Raw genomic sequence first — 21,739 nt, 5'->3', positions numbered from 1 at the left:
GTGTGGATGACATCAGAGAAATCTTCGCTAAGGTAGAATTTCTTCTTTCATATCACACAGGCTCAGGTCGACTGCATGAGCATCCAAGACCTAGTCACATTAACATGGCAAGTTGGCTTTAAGCAGAAATCACTGTCAGAAAACTAATTGTGCATGAGGTTTTCATCCCGCCGGTGAGTTTTTTAATGTTCCAGTCAGCATCTGGCAAAGAATGAACCAACAAAATAATTTTACTTGTGTGAATTTATTAACTAATAAATGTGTTAAGACACCATAGTCACTTCTGGTTTAAACTGAAATATCTCTATTGGATGGACCACGGTTATATGTTATACAGATATTATTAATCTACAGAGGACCTTCAATACTAACAATAATACCAACATTTTTTGGGGGTGAATTGTCTGGATGGATTACCATTCAATTTGGTGCAGATACCCAGTGTTACTAGTGGATGAATCTAAGGAGGATTTCACACCTACCTTGTTTGGTCCGGATCATAAAATGTTTCTGTTTAGTCAAAAAAAAGAAGTTGCCTTGGACCACAGTCTGGACCAATGGACCAAAATTTACTCTAAAACAGGTCTTGGTTGGGATGAAACAAACCGTTGTTTGGTTTGTTTGCAGCGTGACAAAATTGTTTGTAGTAATACCATAATGATATTAAACTGGAAACAAAGTCATTCATTTTCCCCCATTCAAATAGAAAGACTGCTTTTTTCTATGCACTCAAAAAAGTCAGCAAATACAAAAGCTGAATTGAAAATACACCGATGTCAGATGCACGTCTGTCTACAAACAAGTATAAGTGCTGGAAGTCACTAAAGATGAATGCACTTCATGAAGACTTACAGACGGGAGCATTAGGTTATAAACTCTGGCGTTATTACAAAGCCAGAATAATAACAACACAGTGAATAAATATGTGTAACCAATCAGCCTCTGCCACTGCATTAAATAAAACGTGTTTCTTAGGGAGGTTTTTTTTTTTTTAACAAGCAGCCAAGCAGCAGCTGTTCCACACTGAATACATGTGGGAGTTGACCCTCCTCCCATCAGGTGAATACAGACGCACATACTGAAAGGCATACACTCAAACAAATCTACATGTAAACACACACACACATCCACTTATTATATTATATCCACGTATTCTTTGATGATCACATAGCATCTAACTGTACAAAGTGGACGCAAACACACACACACCTGCAGCGACACTTGCGAAGGCTCAATTTGAATCAGAGAGCTGAGAACATTTCCATGCATAATGAGGCCTGTTCACATGTGAATAATTGATGGTAGAAAATGGATTTAGGAATCCATTGTAATTTCTCCTCTGAACAAAATAACCAGCTTCCCAAAATAAGACACTGCTAAAAAATTAATACCTGAGAGATGGCATCAAGGGATGGAGAGTGTGAAGGTGTCAGCAAGAGTGAGAGTCAACATAGTTTAATGTTAATTAAATCAATATTCACATTTACTTGAAGCAGCCTGATGTTGCCCTTCACGCTTCCTGCTTCCTGGTTCCCTCTGCTCCCAACTCACACCTCTTCTTCAGCGGCTGTGGCTGAGGGGTAGAGCGGTCGTCCTCCAACCTGAAGGTCGGCAGTTCGATCCCCAGTCTTCCCCATGCCGAAGTGTCCTTGGGCAAGATGCTGAACCCTGAATTGCCCCTCATAGAACAACAAAGTGCTGCTAATAGAATGTGTGAATGTAAAACTATACTGTAAAGAGCTTTGAGTGGTCATCAAGACTAGAAAAGCGCTATATAAATACCAAACCATTTTACAATTCTTCCCTCTGCTTTATCTGTATTTTATTCTTTCCCTCCCTCCCTTCATCCTCTTTTCTTCACCACCTCTGATCCTCTTTCGCTCTCATGCAGTTCAAACATAGGACAAGGCCAACATTGTAGCATGGGACTTTTTGAAACCAGATGTGGATATTAGTCTTTTATATGCAGGCAGTTTACTTTATAGAAATAAAAATCAAATGTGTATACTTACACAGTATGGACCCAGATTTTGACTTAAAGAAATTCTGAAGGAATTAATTCAACACACACCATAAGGTTGACAGGGACAATTTGTTCAAGTGTTAGTAAGTGTTAATATAAATGTAATAGAATTGTTTTAGTCTGGAGGAAAGTTAGAGGAAAGTGAGGACATGGAGATTCTCCACAGCATCAAAGTCAGACTCAAGCTACGGTCTATGGGTTTCTATTATTGAGCACCAGCAGGCTGCAAGTAAGTCCACAATTCTTTCTCCTAAGGTGACAGCAGTTTCGTGTCAGCACCTCATGCATATTACTTAATACTTAGTAACATATAAATCCAGAATCGAAAAATAGCCTCTGCCAAATTATTGAAATACCACTGCAAACCATGTGGAAATTAGGCCGTAGAAGAAAAAGAGTGTAAATCTTGAACACTGTTGTATAAAAGGAGCACAGAAGTATACAGAAAACCCAAACACTTAAACCAATATTTACGGTTTGATTCTCATTACACAGTGGAACACCCCTAACCTGGGGGTTATCAGAACTCTACACCACTGGGCTCAGAACAGGCTCACGAGGATAGAAGGAAAGAAGAAGGAGGAACAAGAACACATTTAAGAACCACTTACAGCAGGTGGTTAACCAGACTGGGCCTTGAACTAAAAACCACAAAAAACTGAATAACAACAATAAGCAAAACAACATTGTTAAATGTTGGGATTATATGAAAGAACCCAGGAGGATCTTTGAGAAACACACTGCATCCCTGTGCACTACAACTTCAACTTAAGCAGAGTAACGTTATGTATGCAGCTCAGTGCATTCAGGAATACACAGACCTGTATATGTACAGGTCAGGACTCTGCAGTCTACCTACATCACAAAGACAAAAGATGCTCATATGAGGACAACAATGTCCACATTTTGAGAAGGCTGATGGTTTGAAAAGGTTGAAAAATGTGTGATGTTAAGCGTATGGGCATGTATGCCTTCAGGCAGTAAATGCCTTGCTTTGTTCCAACCCAGCCAGACTGTTTACTTCATGTCTCCACTTTCACTATCCAAAAGAGCCTGGTGTCCATTACTCTGGAGTTTTCGAGCCCCTAATATTGAACGAAACATAGACTTTTGGAAATGACAGTCACCCGCATTGACTTCCTCCAACAACTCGACTATCAGCAGTGAATACAAAGCTAACGCTTACTGACAGTAACAGTTCAACCTTGTTGTCGGTCCAGGAAAAGAAATCCCTGTTCCTACTTTTCACCACTCCTTTTTCTAATTTGTAGTATTTTATTCAAATAAGCAACTGTCTCCAGAGTGGACACTGTGCTTCCTGTTAAAACTGGCACCTGCATGACAGATGCATATGAATATTCATGTGATATGCATTTTAAGGTGTTAGTATGGACTTAGATTATCTCTGACACTGAATTAAAACACACATCTGGTGGGATAGAGATTTCATTTCAAAATGAAAATGTCCTAATGTGGATGTAGCGAGAAAGAAGCCATCTACTTTGTGCTAGAAGGACCATCACCAACAGACTACGTGCTCTACAACACCACTACACACGTACAATCCTGTCCTGAGGTTCCCAAAATGCAGCTTAACATCTGTTCACACCATGACTTATGAGGCCTAAATGACTCCAGAGGTTAAAAGTCTAAAACTCTTCCCTAGACAGTAAAGCCTTTATAAGACAAGGATATCCGCACAGTTGGGTTTGGCCTTTCTCCGGCGTTTGCCTTTCACACATGAACAACGCAACAGGAGATTCTCCACTCAGACGCATTCACAACAACACAAATTGATTTGGGTAAGGGGTGGCACAGCATGCAGAGGCAGGATGTAAGGTAGTAATTTGCTTCCTGTTGAGCACATCGACAGCCGCGTCCACCCTTCACATCTTCACCTGCGTCTTGTGGGTGCATGGCAACACTTTTTTAATCCTAAAATATTTGTTTTCTTTTGGGGGGGGGTTCTTTCATATTTTGCATCCGTTGCTGGGCAGATACGTCAACAACACCCACATCTCCTTCTGTGTTCTCACATGGGCTCATTCGGACATTATTCAGTGTTTTTGCTAGGGGCTGGCGGAAGAAACTCCAGACATTTTCCAGAATTCAGTGCATGTCAGAAAGCAGTGTTAAAATGAGGAAAGCCTTTCAGATAAAAAAAAGTGAGATATCTTCATGAATCTCAAATAATTCCAGCGGCCTTTTAACGTTATTGTTAAGCATTAATACTGAGCACAGGTGACATGCAGTGATTTAACAGCTGCCAGAAACTACATAGCCCGTTTCTGAAGTGGATGTTTCGGGTAAAATCTTCCATGTCTGCCGAATATAACCATGTTTTTTACCAGTTGGAAACCACATCTAAAACTAAAGCACAGAAAAGAATGTGTCCAGTTTGGATCTGAGTGGATTCATGCTGTTGCTGTCATGCAATAACTTGTTAATCATGTGCCAAGCGAAACCTACAATCCCAACAGACTGCTTTTGTTTTAGCAGTCACACATGACTGATGAGTCTGTGAGTGAGAGTGCATACAACGGTTTGTGCACAATAGCGTGTTTAACAGTCTGACAGAATAATTCGCATTTCTCTTTGGATCGCTTTGAAAGCCTCTGTAAATTTCCATTAATACCCCGGCTCATACCACATTTGTTCATTTTGTTTTATACTTAGTAGTATCAACATATTATTCAGTCTTTCATTTTTACAAGGCTCTTTGAAGGTTGATTAGATTCATGCTGCATTTACGTCATGTGGGACAGATGGTGGAGATGGGAGTGTTTACATCATCGAATCAGTTGGCTGATTAAAGAGTTTGCTTTGTGAGCTCTAAAATATGGTGCATTGGCAAGAAAACAGCATATTCATGGTGTACAATAGAACGTCCATATTATTTCAGTCAGATATATCAGAGCTTTCAGAAAAATATTTTTTTCCAGGTCTTAATGTTGACATAAATGCTAATATGAACAGAATCCCTGTAACACTGATAAAACATGAACACAGAATCAATCATGGTCCTTGAGCGTTTTTTAAAATCTTTTAGTGCCATATTTCTCTTTGGCATATACTGTTGCTTCACAACAATAATGTGCTTGGTTAGAACCCCAGTTGGAGTTTACATGTTATCCTCTCTAAATTAAACTTGGGTGTGAAAGTGAGAGTGAATGGTTGTTCGTCTCTGTTGGTGACCCTGCAGTACATTGGTGTCTTGTCCAGGGAAGGGTTGTATATCGAAATCCAATGCCAATCACACACAGTTTCTTTCACGGCTGCTACCTACACATTCTCTACATGGATCATGCAGCATGTAACATTAGCATACAGTTAGCTAGTAGCTACCGCAAACTCAAGTCAACAAATGACAACAAAATGCCTGAAGCTTAACAGTCAAAAGCGTGGCTTTAATTCACGCAAAATTCCAACACCAGTAGGTGCAGCATTTGTTCTGTGTAAACGGAGGGACACGGAAAACTTTATAAAGCACCTGGCGACACACGGATGCATTTTAAAGCAGAGGGCACTCCGTGTTTGACTGCTTTCGTGACTTCATGTCAAGCAACGTCGAGTTTTGAGCTGGAGTATTTTACTGTATTAAGCATTGAAACTGTTATTTATTGTTAAATTATTGTAGTTTAAACTAATAGTTCATATGTTAAATTTAACTTTCATATTTATTTATCTTTAACCTTTTGTTTTGTGAAAAAGTATTGGTTTCAGGGCACTGTTTAGGTACCGGTACCATTTTTGATTTGGTACTGGTATTGGAGAAAACAAAAAAATACCCAAATCTAGTCCAGGGTGTAACCTCTCAATGTCAGCTGGGATTGGCCCCAGGCCCCTGAGACCCTTGCAGGATAATCGGTACAACTGGTGCATGGATGGATGGATGATTTGTTGGATGGCTTGAACTGTTTACTCTCATTATTTTTCCTTGGTAGTAAGGTAATTGTTATAGTTATTGTGGCATTTGCAGCAGCAGCAGCAGGCAAAGAAGTGTTAATAGCATTGGTAGTGGTAGTGTGTATTAGTATGTGAGTCAGAAATGCCTGTTTTATGATGCAGACTGTGCTCTCCATATTTAGTTGACTGCTGTCGACTTTGTTGACTGACAAGCTGCCGTCTTGTCTGTCAAGTGTTTGCTGGCCTGGAGCTACAAGCTCTTCTTCTTGTCAGTCAGGTAGGCTGTGCTCATCCGACAGGCTGCTGGCTGTGATTCGATGGCTCGCATCGCACTCATTCCTGAGTTATACTCTCAAGATTTTGCAGATGTCTTCAAACAGCCGTTCTGGAATCCAAATGAATACGTGTAAAATGCAAAATGCAGCTAAATCTTTCAGTCGATGATTCAAAGTCAGGGGAGCACATGCCGCAAAAGAGTGGAATTATGAGTAATAAAACACAGACCGCTGAACACAAATTCCTGTGTGCTAATTTTAACTGTGCTGTTTGACAGTTGAGCTCATTTCCATGATCATACTGAATCACTGACCAAAATGAATATAATTACAGACCTGAGAAGGGCTGTTGAAGTTAAACAGTCTAACAACATGCGGCAGAAATACACAGGCTGATGGGTGCAAGTCTGTGGCTTGTATTGAAGGAGTTCATCTCATGATTTTAAACAAATTTTGCAGTTTCAATTATTTTCAAAATGAAGAGATCAACCACAATATCGAACCCATATCAGTGTACGTATGTACTTTGAGTGATAGAATCCCTTTTTGTGTTCGACGCCTTTAGACTTCCCTGTATTGATAGAAAGTTATTGTTCAGAATCAATGATAGATAGTACACTATCTAGCCTCTATCATCACAAAATGCCTTTCGTTGCTGTTCCACTGATGCTGTACACAGGTTTACACATTGTCTGCCTGTCTGTGAATACAAACAGGTTCTATTTCACAGCAATTCTAGCCCCTCCAATGTAGTCACCTTCCTCAAAGTCAGAACAGGTACTTCTGCACTGATGTGAATTTTCAAGATCTCCTTCAGCAAAACGGGGTTGGAGATTTTTTTTCCTATGAATGAGCATTTCAATCTTTATAAAATCCTTGAAGAGCCATATTTATTTACTCATATTAAACTAACCTCTCGAAAGTTACTTTAGCTGGAACTGCAACGCTTTGGTGACGTGTCTGGTGTCAAACGGTAGTGATGATGATGGTACTTGCACATGGTTTTCAAGGTCTGTACCAATCAGTTTTGAGTGAACTGATTCTTTGCAGCACTGTTTTGAAAACAGCTGCGTACAGCAGTAGGGGGTACACAGATGCTAACTTCAGTACATGTCTCCTCAGACAGTGAAAATCCTCAGGATTTACAAACAGTTAATAGAACTCAAACAGAGGGAGGCTGTTGAACTGAGCTCTGAGCTTGTTGTGCAGCTCAATGATTTCATGTTGTGAGTTGTCAGCCACATGAGCTGGTTCTATGGTTAAACAGCTTAATAAATAAATGCAGTTCCTATTGTTTACTTTTCATTTCCTGAGACCTCTTGCCAAATGCCTGAAGGAGTTCCGCAAACTCAAACGCATATCCAGTCGTATCAGGATTTTGTTTTTGCAGAATGGGAAAATACAGTGTTTGCACACAAATGCACAAACCGCGACTGAGGTTTCAGTGACTTTGCCTTTAGCTCACTCACCAGAAAACTTACCAGTATAACATTACATTACATTTCATTTATCCGAAGTGACTTACAATAAGTGCATTTAACCATGAGGGTACCAAACCCAGAACAGCAAGAATCAAGTAAGTACAATTATTCTTCAAAAAAGCCAAACTGAAAAAAAATGGTTATTAAACATCATCTTCTTAACCAAAGTGTAGTTGGTTGAGATGTGTCTTTAGCCTGTGGTGGAAGATGTGTAGACGTCCTGCTGTCCCGATGTCAATGGGGAGATTGTTCCACCATTCATTAAAAAGGACAGCAAACAGTCCTGCTTTTGTTGACTGGCTAGGTGTCCCGTGAAGTGAGGTAGCAGCTAACATAACATAACATTGTCTCTTTCAGAATTTGTTCTTAAGAGAGCTGCTTATTGGACACTAAACTCTGCTAAAGAGTGTTAACCTTATCAAAGAGCATTTGTCCTTGCAACTCATTTAGATTAGTTGCATGTTTCCAATGGTAAAAACCCACAAGATTGGCCTTTTTCATAACGGGGACTGTGTCCCCGCCAACAAGGCACACTGGCTTTTTTGTCCAGTAGTGATGTGTTTAGTTTACCTTGACTGACCTGATAGACATCCAGCCAGAGGGGATCTCTCTGAAGAACATGTGAGTCTTCTATTTTATGTTTTCTTTTATCACAGAACAATGAATTGCTCTCATGAGAATGTTTTTATTATTTAGTTGCTTATTTGTACTCATGAATTGTCCGGTAGGCTGCATCAGACTGTGATTCAGGACATATACAGCCTGGAGGCTTGAGGTTCCCTACTCCTGGCTTACAATATACTAAGCGCAAAGACAAGTGATAGGCATGAGTCTGCTCATGCCTATCACTTTTCTTTGACAGCTGAGCTGAATTACTGGTTTATCTTTTGATTAACCAAAAAACTAAATCCACACAAAGAGACACAAAGAATCAGCACAAAGAGACTCTCATGGCTCTCATGGTTTGGCCACAACAGGCAGCTGTTGTGGCCAAACCATGAGAGTGAATAAAACCCAGCAATTTTGCAGTTCAGAAAGAAACAATTCGCTAACTTGGATCTCCTTATTGGACACTAAACCTTCACTAAGTTTGGATCTCCTCCCAACTCTACCTCTGTACTTGATACACATATGTCAGTGGTAATGATCTTCTCATCCAAATGACAGAAAGAAATCAAATACCATATTAAATTCAAGATATTTTTGCGAAAGATTTAAGGAGATTTGCAACAAATCTATGTTTGCTAAGCCTGGAAAAGCTAGAAAGAGCAGCCAATCACTTTATTCAGGCGGAATTAAATGATTGGTAATGTTTATTACATTTCTGTGAGGACCACAGACAACAGCCTTTTGCCACAATACTTTATTAAAGGTTTTAAGGACATGAAGAGGATTTTCAACGAATAAGATAAAAAAGTGTTTCAGAAACAACTTACCAACCATTCCTTTAACTTGTAGAATCTAAACATAACCTTCTGTTGTTTTAGTTTCAGTCTTCTAGTAAAATATCCAGTTCTTAAGGAAAGAGCAATGGGGAGTGGATAGAAAACACTGTCCACTAGTAGGACGTTGAGAGTGAATATGTCCCCATCTGCCAATTTTATTTTCAATTGGGACAACATAAGTCCACATTGATATTCCTGGGTCATCGTCAGTAGCATCCCAGGTGGCACGCAGCTCTTGCCAATAACTGTTAACCTCTGACACCCATCACATGGGAAACAGATTTCCTTTTGGGGGCCGCGGATTTGTGCAGGGCACCCTTTCAATCACACACTCATTCTGGCTCAACTCGCCAAGTGTTCTGAATTATGTAGAGAAAAGTGACAGAGGGAGACAAAGTGAGGGGGAGAGAGAGTGACTGAGACGGACCTTAAGATGCTGTATGACTCGGTATGCCCGAGGACCATGTTTAAATAAACATCAGACAGAGAGGGAAGGTGAGAGCCATACAGAGTAATACTTGGGGGATATTCCGCTCCGCCAAGTCATACATTATTCCTCTTGGCTTCTCGCATGTCAGGGTGTCCTGATTCATTCTAGACGTCCATATTGATTCTCAGAAATGAACACGTTCCCTTTCTTCTTCATCTTGAATTTGAATCTGTTGAATTTGCCTGCGTGCAGTAAATAGGCCACCTCTGAATAAACAGCTCCAGTGTTGTGGATCTCGCTCTCATCTGTGTATGACCCTGTATGCAGCCTATCCTGTCTCCCTGGTGGACTCTTTCTCTAAATATTAATGACCACTGGGAAAGGCCGAAGGTGATCGTGTGCTACGCTCGGTCAATTCAACTGTCGGACCAAAACATGATGACCATACATATACATCAGGGCGAGGATTATAAATATGAAACTGATGAGTTTAGATCTTAGATTCACCTCAGAGCATCCTGATGGGACAATGACTGGCTGATCAAGTTGAAAGTTGGAGATTTTCTTCAGAGGCTGTGACCATTTCACCTTTTAAATTTTTTATTCGTGAAATGGTGACAACAGAAAGTGACATACAAGTTTGATGAGATACACAGATATATGTACATAATGAAAAGACATACAGACATAAGATAAAGCAGGTCAAGTGATGTGTATGATAATTGAGTGATTAAATAAGGGTTTCTGGAGTAGAGATGAAATAGTGTGTGTGTGTGTGTGTGTGTGCATGAGAGGGATGTCTGCATGCATCCATAGTACATGTCCATGTTTAATTGGCTTGGACAAGCTGTGGTCTGAAGTGAGGAATGCGGAGCAGAGAGAGACGGAGAATGTAGTGTTTATTCTGTAGTAATAAGAAATATATGATGTTACTGTATATATGTTACAAAACAATAAATTAAAAAACAAGTTGTACTAAACAGTACTGACATTTTGTGTTTCTCTGAATCGAGTCCCCACCTTCCTGCTGCAGAATATTCACATGGACACCATTATCTTGGTGTAGGTTGAAAAGTGTGCAGCAAACTGTAATCTATATTATATCCAGAAAATGATTAAAACCACAATATTACATAAAAGATTATTTATATTTAACAAAATAGTTGAATTAAACTTGCTTTGGGAGACGATTAATGTGTGCCTCAGGGTTTTATAATCAAATGAAGGTGAAACAGATAATTACCCATCAGATTCATATTTATCTACAGTATTACATTAAAATTGGTTCTACAGATTGTGCCTCCTCTGTGGCCTGCTCTTAATAACCTTCAGAAACGCAAAGAGAGAAAAAGCAAAAGTAGGGAGGAAAAAAGAGGAGCAGGAGAGTGAGATGATTAACAGCTTTGAACTTTAACTGATGACAGGCTGGTCATATGTGATTAGCATACTATATGAATAAGCCATTCTCTCTGCTAATAAGGCCCCTGTGCCGCTCTCCCTCCCCCCATGCTCTTTGCTTGGGTGTGTTTGTCTTGTCGCCAGGGTTTTTGTGAAGCCGATTTGAGGGAGGAAAATGCTGTGGGAATGATCATCTAGAAAGCTATCACCGATGTGGACCGGTGAATCACCAACAGACAGAAGGCCACTGACAGACACTGACTGGACTGGATTGTCTGGACTTAAGTCCTCTCCATCATCTATTGACCCCTCGCCCTTTCTCTATTGTACCTTTTGATTGGCCAGACACCAACTGCACTCTTTGGAATCAGTATAAACATGATTTAGCAAAGAAACTCTCCATGACACTGACTATGCAAGAGCTATTTTTTGTATTTATTTGGTGGTGCAAGAGGTATTCAGACAAGTAAAAAGGTAACAAGACTAAGTCTAAACCTAGTACGGTATGTAGCTGGATCATGTATAGTCAGTGTGCAACATAGAGGATGTAGTAGTGCATAACGTGCTGTGGAACCACTGTAAACAACAACTAATGTATGTAGATGGTGTGATATGTTATTCTGTATTCATGATGTCATTGAGTTGTATATGCATCCTGTCTAGTTCATGTCAAAAATGTAGCTTTGTGCTTTGTTGAAAAAAGGCACTAAATTGGCTGCTGACATTATAGACGCTTCACGGCACGCCAATCAACTTTGAAAGTACAATATCCAGTAAGAACATTTTACACTCAGCCACTCGAGTGGCCCCACTGATATATTTTTTATGAATTGCATGAAAAGATTGTTATTGATGCTCCAGTGTGTAAGTAGCACTTCATATTTTATACTGCTACTTTATACACAATTAACAAAAGTGGTTTTGTGGTTCCCAACACAGGACACCACTAGACAACTGCAAATATAAGGTTAATGGTGTAGCAGTAGGGTCCTTCATTATTATATATACTTGGGGAACAGGTGTGAAAATCTACTTTTATTTATTTATTTTGTTCTGACATGGTGCAAGTACCTTAAGCGTGTTCTCTTTCATGAAGTTACCACTAAGGTACTGGGGACAGATAGAAGTGTAAGAATATTGGTTGGTTATTTGATGAAACTACCATAGGGTTAAATCAGCCAAGGTCAAAGAAGAAACAACTAATACAATTGACAAGTGTTCTAATCTTTGATTTTTTTGTAGAATTATTGACATTTTGACCACTTTCTTTCACACGAGAAGAGGTCCCATGTGCTAAATTATTGAACTTGTAATTGGACAAGGTTGGGAACCACTTTTGTACCAAAATTTGTACATATGGCTTTCAAATAAAGATAGAAGTCAAATAATGAAATAACATTAAATAGAAATTCAAGCAAAGTGCAATGTACTTAAGTAAAGTATTCAAGATTCAAGACTTTATTTATCATATGCACAACAATTAAAAACAGCAGTTGCTGGCAATAAAATGCTTGGGTCACAGGCTCCCTTCTAGCCATTTTTTTAAATATTGGAAAAGCCACACAAGCTAAAAAAATGAATTAAAAAAAATAATATAAAACTAAAATATAATATATAGAATGGAAGTATGGAATGGAAGTATCAAAATAAGATATACACCTAAAATATTAATTATAAACTAAGATAAAGTACATTAGTACTGAGTAGACTGAATTAATGAATGTAAGTAATACTGATAGGTAGTGCAAATATTGCAAGGTGCAAAGTTTAGAGGAATGACAGTCTTATGGCAGATTGGAGGAGTTTAACAGTCTTATGGCCTGGGGGATGAAACTGTCTCTGAGCCTGGTGGTGCTGGCCCGGATGCTGCACTGCCGTCGGCCAGATGGCAGGAGGCAGAGCAGTTTGTGGCTGGGGTGACAGGGGTCTTTAATAATCCTGTTGATGGAGAGGGGGGGCGTGTTCTTCTCCCTGTCTCTTTTTGTAGTCCACGATCAGCTCCTTTGTTTTGCCGACGTTGAGATGGAGGTTGTTGTCCTGGCACCAAGATGTCAGGGCTCTGACCTCCTCTCTTTAGGCCATCTCAGAGTTGCCGGTGATCAGGCCGTGTCATCAGCAAATTTGATGATGGTGTTGGAGCTGTGGGTGGCCACGCAGTCATGCGTGAACAGGGAGTACAGGAGAGGACTGAGCACGCAGCCCTGGGGGGCACCGGTGATGAGAGTCAGGGTGGAGGATGTGGGGCTGCCTATCTGCACAGCCTGGGGTCTGCCTGTCAGGAAGTTCAGGATCCAATTTCAGAGGGTGATGTTGAGCCCAAGGTCTCTATGCTTGGTGACAAGCTTTAAGAGCACGATGTTACTGAACTGTAGTCAGTGAACAGCATTCTCACATACGTGTCCCTCTGGTCCAGGTGGGTAGGGTGAGGGACATGGCTTCTTAAGTCGACCTATTTGGCCTGTAGGCAAACAGCAGTGAGTCCAGTGAGTCTGGGAGGGAGGAGGTGATGAAAGATTTGAATAACCGCTCAAAGCACTTCATGATGGTGGAGGTGAGTGCTACTGGGTGGTTGTCGTTCAGGCAGAGTTTGGGGTTTCTTCGGAACAGGAACAATGATGGTCTCCTCTAAGCATGTAGTTATTGAAGTAACTGCTTAGTTTCTTTCCACCTTTGTTCATGACATAGATTGTATCCATCAATATCTCAAATGTAAAGCATTGACTCGGTTCAGTTTGCCCAAACATTCACACAGAAGGGGAACGATTATTTCAGTGCATGAGTGCAACACAGTTTGTGGTAGAATTACAAATGAGAAGCAATGTGAAGTGGTCCATGTTTTCTAAATGTGTCACTCCCGCCTTTGCATCGCTGTTTCTTCACTCTCCCACAAACACAAATCAACCACACACACACACACACACACACACACACACTACAGTAGAACCAATTAGTGTCTGAGTCTGCTTTGGTCTAACTTCAGAAACACAAGCCTTTGCCACTGAGCTCCTATTTGTCCCACTGGGCCAGACAAAATTCATCAATTCACCCGCTTTAACTGAAATTGATTGTGACTGCTTACAGCAGCACGTCTCCTGACACTGACATTGTGTAGTCTACTCTGGAAAAGAGGGTTCTATTCATTTTTTTGAATAACTTCACTTTAATAACAAACAAAAGGATCGGAGGCTTATGACTTTCTATGATAGTTCAGAGTCTGTCTGAGGTTGTGATTCTGACTCGCAATGTTTTGTCACATTTCCCGACTGTCTGTGTTTGCAGAAGACGACTTTGGGGACAACAATGAGAAAGTGACTCACAGAATCAGAGTCTTGTTTAGGCACAGAGCAGCATGACAACTGTCAAACTATCTTAATATTCCTCTTTCCACAGACTCCCTCTGTCTCTCTTTTCCTCCCTCCCACACAATATTATTTCAGCTTCTAATGCATGCTGTGCACATTTAGGACAAAGGGGATGAACAAGAAAGACAGAAAGAAAGAACAGTCAGTCAGATTCCAGTGAGAGGATCCTTAAGTCCAAGTCCTTCTTCCCCACCGTCCTGTCCACCAGGAAGTGACACCCTGACGTCCAGTGGGATGAGCCACTCCATGAAGCACTGAGTGACATGACTGTGATTTCAGGCTTTTTGGACACCTTGGCTGGTTGTTCGTTAAAGACTCTTTTCTGTGGCAGAGACAAGTGGGTTGGTAGCGATTGAATGAGAGATATATTGAGCTGTATAGCTGTCTGTCTGGCCATCCGATAGGCCTTGATTGACACGAGGCAGAGAAGCTACAGTGGATCAGCTTGGATGGGAGCAGACTGAGGGAAGGCTGCAGCGACTGATGGATAGGGCCAATACAGACGGGTCTCCAGGCTGATGGGATGATTTTAAAACAGAGGGCCGAATTGATGGAGGTGATCGATGGTTTGGGCCTCTGAGCAGAGTTCTGTTAAGATGAGAACAAATGGTCATGAAGGTTTCTGATAGCCACAGCTCCGTCTCCTTCTCCATCACATCTCCACTAAAATGAACTGTTCACTTGTCTGTGTCGATCATCCATCTGCTCTGTCTGTGACAACATAACACAGCTTCTCCTGAAGGTTCCCTCATGTACAGCCGAATAACTAATAATATACCAGATCGTCTTCTGTTTAATTTGACACCATGTTGCAATTGCTCTCATAACAAAACGTTGTAGTCCTACAATCAACCCGAAAAACAGACCAATGAAATAAATAATTATATTTATTTAGCTCCATTAAAACATGGCTCTTGAAACTGTTAAGGGCCTTTTGAACTTGTGAGGTTTAGTCAAAATGTCCTCACTTTCCCAAAATGTCCAATAGCAAAAGAGACAGAAGTTTAGAGGTCTCTCTCTCTCTCTCTCTCTCTCTCTCTCTCTCTCTCTCATTGTTTGTTAACATTAGATATTTATATATATATATATATATATATATGCTACTGTCCCATCTCGGCTCCTGATTAAACATGTTCTTGTCTGTATTTCTCTGTATTCCCCATTGTTTGCTTGCTCAGTTGTGAGTCATCCGTCTGATAAAAATAAAGCAGTCAGCTGTGGAGCATCAGAGGATCACACCTCTGTTCTGTTCACATTTTAGAGAATGTAATTAATCATTTCTACATTAGCGATGTGTCATCTCACCAGCCGCAACCCGACGCTACTAATCAGTGTTAACTTTCATAACACAACCCTTTTAAAAGCCAGGTCCGCATGCATCTTGTCAGATAGCTATTTTAAGGCCAGATTATCAAGGTAGAGAAAACTCTCTGTGTAACAAGCAGAGTGCACAGGTGTTGACACTTAGACTAGAGATGGACGACACAACAGCTAAAGACAAAGTGTGAAGACAAAGCGTGAAGACAATGCGTGAAGACAATGCTCCCTGATGGCTGGCTGCATTATAGATCATAAACCTCGCCTCCTTCATTTGACAAAAACTTGTGCCCATTGATTGAAATTCTCTCAAAGATAGTTTCTGTGATTTTAGTTTGTTCTTATTACACTGATGTAAGTGTTCATTTTTCTAGTAAATTCGAATGACTTATTTGTTGATCCTAAAACAGGATGGAACGTAATGATTCACATTAGAGTGAATCACAATTGGTCAAGAACCTGTATTGGCAGAACCTTGCTACTGCAAAGGAAGTGAAGATGCGTTGTCTATGCAGTCTCTGGTCGTGTCTTTGTACATGCATATTACCATCATGATAATGTTCCCATAAAATACCCATGAACTGTCGTCAAAGCAGGTTTTCTTTGGTACCTTTCCACTGCCTGAATACAGCAATGCTCCACCAGTGTGTCTGACTACTCCACAATTTAAGACTAAACACGCCCATGTGCACCCAGAAGTGCAATTGCTATTAAAACAATGGATCAGCTGGATGGTCTGGAGAATGTCTGACTTAGTCCAGAGTTTGACTGAAGAATCTCATATGTTAAAGGCAGACACATTTACAACAACACAGAGATCTCCGAGGCGTTCCGGTGAGGGATGGTGCAGCATTCAGGAGCCATGATAACATATCAATTCCGCTGCCGCAATCACGTGTTTGTGTCATCAACATACACACTCACTTGCAGTATATCCTCTGCATAATAGCCTCCTGCTATTTTCTCACATGAGTGCACTTGGATATTTTCAAGACTTTTTACTCTGGCCAGAGGCATTTGCGTTCTTACATACGTAGATGTAGATTTATACTTAAGGCTATATGCTTATCTGCAGCCCTGGCAGCGCCTATAAAGTTAGCCAAAATAGTTATGGTAATACTTGTTACACCCCCGTTGGAGCCTACAGGTGGATTCTAGGGTGGTGGAGGGGCTGAAGCAACTGACGCAGCAGCAGGGCAAGCAAAGGGAGTGATGGGTGATTTTCTCTGCTTAATTAGACCGCCTAATAGGGTAGCAGTGTAATATAGATGATTGTGGAGAGTGAGGTATGTCACATGATTGGAGCAGCGCAGCTCCAGTTGGCTGCCTGAACTAGCTCGCAGGCGTCGCTCCATTAATGATTGTTTAAATCCAATTGCCTGTAACTTCTCCCTCATAACACTGTGTTTTTTTTATTTATTTAGGTCCTGCCAACCAGATATAGGATATACATGGACTGGTGTTGTTCTGAGATTTGCACCAGAACACACTTTCACACTTGAGTTAAAAATGAGATGGTGTGCTCTGTTACCGTCACTTGTCAGCGCTTGGTTCAGTTTGTCATTTGCTCACCACTAGTTGAAAATAAATTAATAAATAATTATGTATAAAGTCTATTTCCTCCCAGTGAAGCTCTGTTTGTGTCAAACAAAGTTTCTATCTTGAGAGATGCTACGCTGTTAGTCTTTAGCTCTGTCCCTTTGTGAAACTTCCTGCTAAATGTTCAGCGCTGACGTGCAGAGAACAGCAGCGAGTCAACAGGAGGTGAGAAAGCAGCATTTGACTGATGGAGCGACTGACTGGCATGAATCTGGGCTCTGATGTGGCGTCACTGTCACGCTGTAAAGTAAACAGCTATGTCAGACAGGACCCCTAAGGACTCTGGGAGATTCAAACTTTACTGGTTGTACATTTACTGTTGAAACTTTACATATATTGTTGTTTTGTACAACTTAATAAAACTGAATCTTTCAGGCAACTAGATCTCGATTATTATATACTACTGCAAATATAAACCTTTACTGTCACTCCTCCTTTGCCAGTATTAGAAGCAACTACAACTAAAGAATGATAATCAAATCATATTGTAGAAATGTATTTGATTTAAATGTATCCTCTTCTACTTTTATATTCTATTATTCACTACTTCTCTCTTACAGTAATACACATCACACAGGGAATGGTCAGAAAGTCTCCGCTACTTATCTACTTTATGGGGCTTCTTTTTTATAATCAGCAGTAACCATAGAGACCAAGGCTGAGCCAGGACGCAGCAGAGATAACAACTGGAGGAAGGTGCAGAAAAAAATCTTCAGAGAGAAAGAGTTAACTGCCCCCCTTTCTTCACTCGAAAAATAATAATGCCTCAAACTGTGACTTTATGTTTTTCAATGACACATTTAATCTCCATGTTGCTTTGTTACATAAGTTCAATGTAAAGGGTCACATTTAATAAAGTGGTCTCTATCATGTTCAGTTAGTGTAAATAAATGAATGATTTGATTAAATAAAGTCTAAACTTAGACGTAAATATCTAAATGCACTATTTAATCGTATATTGAAATACATTAGTATTTTAGTATTAGTACATTAGTATTAGGAAGTTTTAGGCATAATTATTCTTTCAGTATTCAGTAAAAGAAAGTCTCTCTCTCTGTCTCTCTCTCCATATATATATACTGTATACATGTATAGACTTTTTTCAAGGACAGTTCAGATTTAAGGTGAACAATTAATACTATGTTAACGATGCAAGATACAAATAAATGCTATTGCTTCAGACTTTGTGTGTCTGCAGACATTGAATTCCTCACAAGAATTCCACCACAATATCAGGTAAATATGAAATATTGTGTTTGTCTTGCTTGTGAGGAGAGTGATATTTCATCCAGTGCAGCTTTCAGGTAAGTTTGGACAAGATAGAAATCGGGAGACTTAAAAAAGTAGAAATATCAGGCAGGCTCAAGCTGAATACCCAGACAGGCATTTGTCCTTGTAACTTCACTTTATTAATAATTCAATAAATATTGATCTATGTTGAGTTTTTTATCTGAACTTGGCGACTCTGTTGTATCACGGCCGTCCTTCGGCAATTAATAATGACAACCTCCAGACAGCCTCTGGAAACGTTTCATGAATGGATGAAAATATTCTCTAAAAGGGAAGACGACTGGACAGCTGCTAGTTACTTCTAGAAGCAATCAAGTGGTGGCAGTGGGAATTCCCAACTCATGTGAATTCAGCATGAAATCCTGCTTGAGTCCTCAGCTACTTCAAGTCACAGTAACTGGGAGTTAATGTGATGTCAGAAAATAATGAGAAAAATGACCCCAGCAGGAAATTGCTCGTGAACACCATCTCAAGGTGGAACAGTAACAGTAAGTCTGGGACATTTGTCAAACACGAGTTGTCAGGTCGCTGACGTCATCACTCAAAAAGCAATTAACTTTATTTTCTGATCAGCTGTAAATAGTAGCTTCTAATGTGATCTTGTCAAATGTGTAACACTTTGGTTAATGTATGTCCATCACTCAAAAGCACTTAAAACCATACTTATTGCTAATACACACAGTTTTATGATTAGTGTGTGTAACGTGTTTTAAATTATTTATATCCCTGTCACAACTGATCCTTTGTCTGTGCTCTTCATTATCATGCAAATATTGGAAAGAGGTGTCAAAGTGTTGAACACATGAATCTTTACATTTTCTCGACATGTTTCTTCCACATTCCAACTTCAAAGCACATGAACACACCGAGTTCGAAACAATGACTTCACAACTCTGGAAAATGGGACCTTCTGAGGAGCATGTGCACAGTGACTGTATGGTTCAATGCACTCCTCATTGGTCGACACCTTTTTTTCTAACTTTAAAACCAAAAATTATTACGAATTAAAAGAATTTGCACCTGTCTGATGATGGTGCAAGTGAAAATAGTGTACCACCTTTAAAAAAATGAAAAGGATCCAGACCAAAGACCACTTTCATTATTCAGTCTTAACACGGGCACAGGAATCTGCAGAAGTGTCCAGAGCGCTGCTGCAGGAATCATCGCTGAATCCAGCAGGAGGATGAGGGAGCATCACTCCACCAGCAGCCTCGAAGCTTTACAGCACACTGTATCTTAAAATCCGCACAGAGTCATTACATTGACTTGCACTCTAATACCCAACCAATTTACTTCAACTTTACACTCTGCTCCACCGAGGCCAGGCTTCTTACCGTCCCCGTCATTTCAAAAATGTGAGCAGGTGGTAGGTCCTTATATTTTATGGACACAGTCTGCCTCGCCATGCTCTGGTATTAGAGGCAGAGCAGTTTCTATTTTTAAAATGAGAGGCAAAACCTGTTTACCTCACTGTGTCCTGTACCTGACCCCACCCCTCCACACACTCACACACACACACATACACACACACTGCTGCTGTTTAATGATCAGTTATATAGCAAAGCCAAACATTGTGGCTGTTAATGGCAACACACCCTGACACCCAATGAGACGTAAATGATCATTACATAGGAACGACCCTGATGTGTGTGTGTGTGTGTGTGTGTGTGTGTGTGGTAATGAAGAGAGAGAGAGATTGACTGGACTATAACAACAGTGCTACCTCAATCATTAGCAATGTTTAGAGCAGGTCCACATGTGCATGTATCAGCCAGTGAGCCAAATCAGAAGGAGTTGTAAAATAATGGGACATGAAATTAACTTCACTGTTGGAGAGCTGCAGGAAAACAGATGACTTACTTATTTCCTGAATGTCTAAAGACTTTCTCTGGACTTGATAAAATGCAGGTTGTTAATACTATAGTACCTGTTTTGAAAGCTTGACATGGTGGATGGTTATTTTGCTGCATTTTGCATTCACAATCTTTTCCTTGCCCTTTCCCAAAATATTTTATTTGCCAAATTTTCTATATTTTATTGTTTTAGCTACACACAATTGTTGCACAAATGTATTACCTTACATATAGAAGCCTGCATTGTCATTTGGTGAAAGTCCTGTACCCTTACGTCAACTTTTGGGGGAACCCTCCAAATAAGGATGCATCTCTCGCCTCACCTTTCCCCTTCCTATTGTTGTACTGCATAGGAGAGGTACTGTATTTGACATTTTGGTGATTTTTTTGGAATTTTTCTTCATTTTCCTTCATTGGAATTAAAGGAAATCGCAAAGATATTCATGGTCCTGCACTTTCATAGAAATTACAGCACAGATATCACAAGATGCCACCAGATACATTTACAATTATGAATCATCCAATATCAATGTTTTGTCTGGGAGGAAAGATCCCTCAGATGGAATGTCCAAAGTGTTGGACAAAAAAATAATTGTGTATTCAAAATTTTAGCATAATTCTCCCTGGATGAAATCTCAGGTAAAAGGTTTGGGGTTCAGTCTCTGTCGAGGTAGAGATGTTGATGTGTTGATAAACGTTAAATGTGACAAAGTTCAATGGTAACAGAATAAATCATGGCAGACCTGAAGCATGTGACTGGTTCACTGAAGCTTCGGCTCCACCAAAGAGATGACAAATGAAATCAGATCTGTGTGAAGCGATAAGCAGACTGTAACCTTCTTCAAATGAGTAGATGAAACAAACATAAATGTCATGACATTTCCTTCATTGTTTCTCTGTTTGAGGTCTGACTGCTGCTTTTTTAATCACATCATCTTCTTACGCCTTGTGTTTCTGTGATGCTTTAATGCTCATTCAACCTTGTCAAGGCAGATTTGAGGCACCAACATGACCCTTGTGTCCCAAGGAAGAGGAACTCTGAGGCCCGTTCTTAGCAGCTGTACTGAGGCAGCAGGGGAGTCGCTACTGCTTGCACCACAACCAAGTGCTGAAGGTAACAGCTAAGTCCATCTGCAGCACCATTGATACAATGAATCTTCCCAGACCAACAATTTGTGGCATCACATTTGTGAGACCGGGAGAAAATCTAAGATCAAACATGCTTTCTTAGAACATCTTATGACTGGCAGATGACAGTGGACCTGGGAACTCAGATTCCCTGAAGACATTTCGGAACCACCTTTAGACCAGACGTCATGCTGGCCTCAGGAACATCCAAGCAGTTGGTCATGCCGGAGCT

The 21,739-nt window shown here is 40.3% G+C and overlaps 1 long non-coding RNA gene across 1 annotated transcript in view; it reads left to right on the top strand.

Moving 5' to 3' along the window:
• Positions 1 to 12,748: 12,748 nt before the first annotated feature.
• Positions 12,749 to 21,739, top strand: part of LOC117756001 — a 28,777-nt gene continuing 19,786 nt past the window's right edge. The window contains exon 1 of the long non-coding RNA XR_004612709.1: positions 12,749 to 12,898. This is a non-coding gene — a long non-coding RNA (uncharacterized LOC117756001). The remainder of the gene's footprint in view (positions 12,899 to 21,739) is intronic.

Source organism: Hippoglossus hippoglossus, chromosome 22, assembly GCF_009819705.1.
Source record: "Hippoglossus hippoglossus isolate fHipHip1 chromosome 22, fHipHip1.pri, whole genome shotgun sequence".
NCBI lineage: Eukaryota > Metazoa > Chordata > Actinopteri > Pleuronectiformes > Pleuronectidae > Hippoglossus > Hippoglossus hippoglossus.
This window is presented reverse-complemented; position numbering and strand designations above follow the sequence as displayed.